This window comes from Vombatus ursinus, unplaced genomic scaffold (genome assembly GCF_900497805.2).
Source record: "Vombatus ursinus unplaced genomic scaffold, bare-nosed wombat genome assembly UNPS02014171.1, whole genome shotgun sequence".
Lineage (NCBI taxonomy): Eukaryota > Metazoa > Chordata > Mammalia > Diprotodontia > Vombatidae > Vombatus > Vombatus ursinus.
This window is the reverse complement of record NW_020953949.1, coordinates 672,216-681,353: the sequence shown is the minus strand read 5'-3', so window position 1 is coordinate 681,353 and position 9,138 is coordinate 672,216. Positions and strand designations below refer to the sequence as shown.

At 37.7% G+C, this 9,138-nt stretch overlaps 1 protein-coding gene across 1 annotated transcript in view; it reads left to right on the top strand.

Moving 5' to 3' along the window:
- Positions 1–9,138, top strand: part of ABCA1 (ATP binding cassette subfamily A member 1) — a 161,060-nt gene that overhangs the window by 16,341 nt on the left and 135,581 nt on the right. The window lies entirely within an intron of this gene.

Here is a 9,138-nt window from a genome sequence, read left to right as displayed (position 1 = left end):
TGAAAAAAAACAAACAAGGGGAAGGTCTCCAGCATGTTGAATAGTCATAGTGGAGGATCTCTGAAAGGACCTGGAGGGCAAGCGCAACAGGATGAGAAGGCGCAAAGGTGCGCCCGCCTGGTGCAGTGTGCTCATTGTTCAGAGTTGTTAGTTAGAAGGGAGAGCCTACACTGATCGCAGAGGTTTTATCAAAGATTTATAAATATACTTGGAGTCAGAGGGCCTGGGTTCAAGTGCCCATTTCAGTGACTGACCAGCTATGTGGGCTTGTAGTTTCCTCATTTGTAAAGTGAGGCAGCAGGTTCAGATGAGGACTAAGATCTCTTCTGGTTCTGCAGTCCAGTGTTCTCTCTTCTAACTTTCTGTATTCTAAGGCCTCTTTCGGCTTTAACATTCTACAAACTTCTCTTTCACTGCAATGCAATCATTGTTTATGTTGGTAGTGTGATGGGTAATGCCTTTCATGCACTTGTCACATACAATTTTCCATTATTCTAGGATTTTTTACTTCTGTTATCTCAAAATTTAAATGTTTAAAACTAGTTCACAAATTCTGAAATCAGCCTAGCCCATTCTTTTCTTCCTGCTCAGTTCTGGGCCCAGCTTATGGTCTGTGCATTATATCTATTCAAGATATGTTTGCCAATCTTATGGATTGTACATTCAGTTGCATCACATAGTCTAGACCATCGGTATTCATCATCCACTTCTTTTTTTCTCTATCAGGAGAGGTAGGCTAAACTCTTTTGAGTGATTTTTGGATCATACTTAGGAGCCTCTACAATATTCTGCCAATCTGTGTCTGGAAGACATTACCATCTCTAAGAAATCACTTTCACATTTGGTCAGCAGGCTGAACATCTTCCATTATTTTGTGCCCCATTTGAGGGTCATTTTTAATGAGTCCATGCTTTCCCTGAAGCAAAGGCCCAGCCTTTGAGCATCAGCTTTCTTCTGGCAATGGTTACATACCTGTGAGTTGCAAAATACCACAGTTTCCAAAAAAGTAAAGATGAAGGTCACCCAAATGGTGATTGAAAGAAGCATGGTAGGTGTGATTGGGCTGCAACATGTTCTCTACAGAGAATTGTGCAAGAGAAGCAGTCTAAAGGCAGTATGATGGTATATGGGAAAAGGTTAGAGTCGGAGGACCTGCATGACAGTCACTTATTTTCTGGATCTCCTTTCTCTATGATACTTTCCAGTTCTAAATCTGTGGTCTTGCAATGTCATCTGAGAGATGTGGCATTGAAAAAAGAGTGGCACTAATTATGTGGCAAAAGTAAGAGGCAGCTGTGGTCTGACCACAGATTGAGTGTTCGACCTATATCCAAGCAATGTTGAGGAAGTCTTTTCAGCCCTTCTCACATTGGGTGGTGCCCCTCCCCACCTTGAGGATTTATGGGAAGACACGGACTAGACTTTCCTAGGATAAGAAGGCATGGAGGAGGAATGTTTTTTGCTTAAGGCTGATCACAAATTTCAGTATCAAAGATATGTATGTGTATTTATTGTATATTATATTATTATTACATATGCATATATTGCATATATACACATACATATATTATTATTACATATGTGTATATATAATGCATATACACACACACATATATATCTCCTAGCTTTTTTTCCCTTCTAAATTTAGCATTTTAAAATTTGAGTTTTTTCTGTTTGTTTAAGCATGATTACAATTTAATATAGTAAGGAAGTACACTGAATGTGGCAAGTACTCTAAATCTAGGGATCAGGGTCCATTTCCCTACTACTGGCCCATGTAATCAAGACCAGTTTCACAGGATTTATGGAATGCTTGGGGAGGGGGTAGGAGCAGGCAGGGCCAACATTAATAGACTAAAGGAGAAAGGGAAATAGGGTTAGAGAAGATTGGGAGAGGTTTGATAATCCTACAGAATTTAGTGGTGTACATAAAGTACACTACCAACTGCCAAAGAGCAGGGCAGTGATAGACTGTGGGATTTGATTTGAACTGAGCTGATGAATCAGAGGGAGAGAGAAAAATTGCAGGATGAGTCAAGAAACCCTCCCACTGTGGAAAAAAAAACCAAAGAAGCAATATTTTACAGTGAAATTATAGGTGGGATGGGTCTTCTTGTAATAGAGCATATTTGACAATCAGTCACACAGCTGGTAAAATAACTTCTTCCAGTGTATCACAGCCACTGACAAGCTGATCCAGATATACACATTGACTTCAAAAGAACATCCATAAGGTATAAATCAGAGAATAGCTATTTTCTATGGTAAGGAATAAAATTAACAATCTCTTAGGGGCTTATTTAAAAGGCTCTTTCTTCTTTCATATACATGAATGCTCACAAGGCTCCATCCAGAGAAGATATATTTACCTTTTTAGAATCAGAATCAACAAGCATTTATTAAGTGTCTACTATGTGGCAAGCACTGTGTTAGGCACTGGGGATGGAAACTTTTAGTGCTAGGGAAAAGGATGCTAATGGTAAAGAGGTTTGATGAAAGTTGGAAGGGACCCAGGAGATTATCTAGGTTAATTCCTAGCTGAGCAGAAAATCTCCCCTTTTCCCTTACAATGTTTCCAATAATTGGTCTTCCGTGCTATATTTGAAGCTCTCCAGTAATGGTTGCCTTACTACTTTCCAGAGGCAGTCCTTTCTTTTTTTCTTTTTCCTCTTATACTTAGGAAGTTTTTCCTTACACTGAATTAAAATCTACTTACACAAACTTCCCTTAGTTGCCCCTAGTTTTGCCCTTTGGAGCAAAATAAAACTAGTGTGATCCCCTTTCCACAAGATAGCGCTTCAGATACTTAAAGACAGATAGCATGTCTCCAAGCCTTGTTATCTCCAGGAGACCTTTATTTAGCCCTGATTTAGCAGGTTTCCATTCCCCTCACATTCTGTTTTTGTTGCCCCGTGGATTTAACCCATTCATTTAGAGTACTGAGAACTTTGGGGTCTTAATTCTATCATCCAGTGGGCTTTGTAGCATCTGAAAACTCTGATAAGCATGCCTTTTCTGCCTTCATACAAGTCATGGATAAAAATGTTAAACAAAATAGGGCCTAGGAATGGCTCGGTGGAACTAGATACTTCCTATCAGGTTAATTTTTATTCATTCATCATCAACTTTTAGGCCCAGTCATTCAACCAATCCTGAATATCACCCATATTATTTAGTTTTGTTCAGAAGGCTGCCGTGAAAGATTTTTTTCGAATGGCTTACACTATGTCTGTCTACCATTCCCCTGATCAATCTGACAAGAATCCCTGTTGAAAATGGAAATGAGCTTAGTCTGGCATGATTTAATGAATCCAAATTCACTCATAATGATTGTCAATTCCCTTTTAACATTTAGTTCTAAAACTTTACTAGGAATCAAAAGTCAAGCTAATGGGTTTCTAGCTTGAAGAATCTGATTTTTTTCCCTGTGTTTTTTTTAAAAAAATCATAACATTTGCCTCTTTCCAGTTTTGTGACATGCCTTCCTTTTCCTATGAATCTTTCTGAGATCACTGACAGTAGCTAAGTAGTAACTTAACCATCTTTCTAGTACTCAGGATGTAAGTAGTCCGTATCTTTGCCAAGAAAATCCCAAAGGGGATCATAAAGACTCAGACATGATTGAAAAATGACTGGACAGCAACAATGATATAAATTCATCCCTCGTTTCAACTCCCTGTTAATAATTTTTATTCTATACTTCCTTGCCTGAAGATGAACTTTCTTGGTAGGGAAAACAACAAAATGAGAATTTTGTCTTTTTTCTGGTCCCATCTTCTGCCTTCCCCTCCCCCCCCACCTCTTCTTCCTTTTGCTGTTTCGCAATCATCACCAGCTTCAGTGCATTCAGAGCTTTAGTGCTCCTGACACTGTTCTTATAGGCTTAACACATTATACCCGAATGCTAACCAGAGAGGACTTATCAACAGATAGTGTCTAAATTCCTCTTAGTTTGCTCAGAAAAAAATTTCTTCGATGACAGTTATATCTTTCCACAGCCCCTAAGTGAAATGTAAATGTACTCATTTCCCCCCTTGGACAATGCCCACCACCGTTGGAGCAATCATTCTGGTTTTGGTTTTTCCTCATTCCAGACTTTATTTATGTTCATTGTAAATGGGGAAGGGAAACCTTTTCCCTGAAGATCATAGGAAGAAAAGGGAGAGGGAAAGTAATAGAGTTTATATAGTGCTTATCATGTAAAGAATTGGACAGGAACCGTGCTAAGCTTGCAATAGAGAAAAGTGAAAAGAAAACTCAAGAGTATATACCGGTCATTAAGAGACTTCTCACCTAAAGCTTTGCTTTCAAGTTATACTCTGGCAAACGTTTTGTCCAGCTGCTGTGGAATGCAAAAGGCGGGCTGTCCCCCAGGGATCCTAGATTCCTGGAGTTTTGGTATGGCTTCACTATCTTTTCATGTGCTTATATTTTCTTAGCTTAGTAATGTGAGAGCTGACTATTGGGCACTCTTGGGTAAGGTGGGAGTAGATACTGTTTCTACATAAAACTAGCCTTGTCTTTCTGAAGATACTCTAACCTGATTTTCAGTGTGCCAGTTTCTATTGCATTATGATACTCCTACGTAGCTTATCATTATCTATTTTATGATAATCCTATGTGGCTTTTTATTATTATATATTGTATTGTGTGACTTTCTATTTTTTCTTTAAGCAGAAGAAAAATAATTGCTATTTTCAATGAAAAAAGTCCTTTAGGGTAATGGATCAGAAAAAAACCCCAATATCTAAAAAGAAAAAAAAAACAACCTGATAGCCAAACCTAGAAAGCATCTTATTACATTTTTGGCATTAGAGCAGAACCTACTAAAAGAGTAGTGTTGGGGGATATGAACATTACCTTAAAAGTCAATCCTTTTACATCAATTTTATTTTAAGAGATTTTTATATTTTTGGAAACATAATTTGACCCAGAATATATCTAAATCCATGTAATAATGGATGATTCTATAGTAAGTTTCCATTGCATTTATATTCATTACAATTTTAAAATGCATTTTAATTGGAATTTTTTTTTAAAAAAATGAGTTTTGGATAAATACTTTAGTGAGATGTACACTGCAGAAGGAAGTGAATAAATGGAAATTATCTGGTGAGTTTTGATGTTGGAAATCACAGGGCCATAGATTGAAAACTTGAAAATACCTTACGTAGAGGTTCTTTAGACCAGTCCTTTTGTTATACCAATGAGGAAGCTGAGACCGTGAGAGGGTGATTTCTCCAAGGTCACACAAATAATCAGGAATAGAACTGTCATTTGAACCCAAGTTTTTGGACTTCAAATTCAGCACCTCCTCCACAAAGCATGCTGGTAATTAAAAATGGGAAGGGATAACATGGCATAGTAAATAGAGTACTAGACTTGAAGTAAGCAAGATTTATGTTCAAATTCCACTTCTGATAGTCAACAACATTTATTAAGTGCTTACTATGTGCCAAATACTGTGTCAAACACTGTGGATAAGAAGACAGACCAACCTCCCCTCCTTCAAAAAACAAATAAAAACCAACATTCACTAGCAGAGTGAATGTGGACAAATCATTTCCCTGAGCAAGTTTCCATATCTGTAAAATGGGGATAATAAATCCTATCATTACCTATCTCAGAGGGTTGTTGTACTCACATAAGAGAATGTATATAACTGGTTTTGGACACCTTAAAGTACTATATAAATTATTATTATTCTATACAAATGTGTGTGATACATACATATACACACACATGTCTTTATATATGTACATTATATATATATATGTAGAGAGAGAGAGAGAGATTGAATTAATGGGATTTTTAAATCAGCTTCGCTCAACTCCATTTTTCTTTGTTAAAACTTAATTAGACCTTTGCTCTACATTTGGTTTAGTGAATAGGGGACACATCTCTTGTTTCTGCTGTTTTGCTTCAAGCTCTGTCAGAAATGTAAAGTTCTTGTAATTTTAAAGCATGAGTTCTTAACCTGGGGATCTTGGATGGATTTCTGAGTGTCCATGGATTTTTAAAAAATATTTTTGATAACTATTTTAATATGCCTGGTTTCCTTTATAAATCCTATATATTTTATGACTGAATATATTCTTCTTAGAAGGGGCCCGTAGTTTTCAGCAGAGTGCCAAAGGCGAGGGGAGAGGTCCATTACATAAGAAAGTTGAAATCTCTTAGCCTAGGCCTTTGCACAATGGCAAGAGGGTAATGGAAACTAAAACATAAAGCACCTTTTTTTCCCCGCGGGTTATTTGGATATCAGGAATTAGATTGGGAAAACTAGTCACTGCAGACCCAGGGTTATCATTAACTTTCATTGCCATAGGCCTCTTTTCTGAAGTCCGAATGACTTCTTGGGTTCCTTTGTGTGACCATTAAGTCTGTGCAGAACTACCGTACTATGTTCAGTTTTTCCCAATAAAGAAAAACAGCACTTTCCAACAAGTAACTGGAATTGGTACGTAAGGGTGGAATTGAGTTACTAGCCTTGGGAATGTTGGGAAAGATGACATACAATACAAGCTTTTTTTTTTCTTTTTTTTCTTCTGTGTGTTTATTTGTTCATTCGCTTCCTTGGAAAACTGATGTGGAAATCCCACATTGGCCTTCGTTCCTCAAACCTTCAGCTCTTGTGTTGGCAGCGCTTCTCTCTTTGAATGGTTTTCCTCTGCACTGATTTGCTACCTTCCAGAATGGTGTGAGAGACCATGTCCAATAGATGAGGATGCTTTTGAGGGTACAGTTACCCTTCCTGACTTCCCAGGGAAATTTCTGAGCCAGATCAGGGCATTGAGTCCTATATGCTCTGACCTTATCTTCTCAGCAGGAAATGAAGTATTTTTGCTATGTAAGAAAGTAGAATATGGAGTGGAAAGGGACTACTAGTGTTTAGAGAATTGGCAGTCCTCTTTAATCTTTCACGGATTGGTGATTGCATCAAATACTGTCCATGCTGTGGAAGATAAGTCATTTTGAGTTGCTGTGGTTCAGTATTTTGTCACCAGGTGGCCAGTACTTTAGTGATGCACCTAGGTAGGGTTGGCCTAAGATGACAGACCCAGCCATGCTCAAAGCCTTTCTGCTTTGGTTAGACCTCTAAAGAGTTTTTATGTACTGGAACAGCTCTTGTGAATCCAAGATCACCTCTTGGCTGGAGTAAGACATCCGAATAAGACTTTGGTGGAGGGTATTGCTATTTCATTTTAGAAAGACATTGACCAAAAAGAACCTGGTTTATTTTCTTCTGACCAGATTTGCCATGTCATCCCTCAAAGCTCTTAGCACAGTGCCTGGAACATAGTAAGCGCTTAATGAATGTTCTATGTCTATTTGTCTGGTCATCTCTTTATTTCTATTTCCTCTGTGGGAGAATGAGATTTACATTTACGTATTTGGGATTCCCTCAAGGGGCCACCACTCTTGGGCATTTACATAGCTTAGTTTTCTTCCTTCCTTGTCCCTTAGTGCATTTTTGAAGCTGGAGACCCAGTTGAATGCAGTTTCTAAGACAATATCTAAGGTCATAGATTAGAAGACAATATCTAAGGGTGTTTTTCTGTCAGGGAGAACTCAAATTGCTCCCTTCAAATTAGGGAGATTTAAAAAACAGCTGAAAATCCATCATAAAATAGAGTGTTTCTACTAAATGTTACCTTAAGACACCTAAAAGCATTCATTTGGCTTCTGAAAGCATCTCATTTGTGTCTAAAAATGGATTATCAATTAGGAGAATCTGACTAATGTACCTGGACTATAGTATCTTTCTTACAGAGCTTGTCTTCTTTACCTCTAAGGGATATACTTTGGGCCTTAGCATTCCTTACAGAACTTCATAGGATGAGACTCTAGCCCCATTATTCTGAAACCAGTTAGCATTTTAACTTTTTTCTAACAATGAAATATAATCTGATATAGGATTAATTAGCTTTCCCCTTTATTTTCCATTTTTCTGTCTAAGATTCTGCCTCCTCTTTTGAAATTAGCTAGGTGAGTGATTTGAAAAAAAGAAACAGGTCCTAATAAATGCAATAAAGTGCAACACATAGAGGACTGCAGAGACATCTGGGAAGGGCTCTGTGCAAAAATGCTGCATTGAAGGGGGAAAAAAAACAGAACCAAAAGAATGGAGCACACATTATAGCCATGTAAGAGGAAAAAGGAGTGAGCATGATTGGACAATAATCTTGACAAGGACCTAGAGAAAGTGACTGAAAAATTATTATGATGCGTTACATATTGAAATTAATTAATTAAAAACCTTTGAACTTTTGATTCCACCAATGTAGGGTACTGTCCTGATGTGAAAATTGCTTTCACTGCATATCTGTAACTGTTCTGTAGCTCACTGTCTTAAAGAGTTACCTTGACACTGAGAGGTTAAAAGGCTTGGCCACCTGAGGGTCTCATGAAACAGAACTTGCTACTTGAGCTCAGGACAAAAATCCTTAGAGCTGAAAGGAAATTCAGATGCCAGTTTCAACCTCCCATTTTACAGATTAGGAAACTGAGGTCCAGGGAGTTGAAGGAATTGCCAAAGGCTACATTGTTAGTAAATTTCAGAGGGCAGATATGAACCTAGGTCATCTGATTCCAGAGTGAAGGTTCTTTGTGCTTCCTGAGCAAGTTTAGTTGATTAATCAAGTATGCATATTAAATTCTTAATAAACCATTTAATTTGAGAAAAAAAGTAAAAATAGTAGTTCTTCACATTTGTACATCTCAAGTGTTTTGTTGAATGCTGTTAACTTTCTCTGAATGAGGTAGTGAACAGTGGGGATCCTCTTTTATCTTAGAAATCATACCTATAACGGCCCTGCCCATCACATTCCCTTCCCTCTTCTTTTTCCTCTTCTCTTCTCTTCTTTGTGACTTCATGAGAGCTCCCACTGAGAACCAATTCAGAGCTGCTTCTTCTCTGTGAGTTATATATAGTCTTGCAGAGTTGAATAGAACATTAATAATTGGTTAAGTGACTTGCCCAGGGTCACACAGCCTATATGAGTGACTCTTTATCCACTATAGTATATGCTCATTTTCCCCATTGTTGATTGTTTGTAGTCCCAAGCCCAAGTATGTTTTCATCAGTTACTTTTCATTTAAAGCCCTAAAATACCTTTTTAGTTATTTTTATTATTT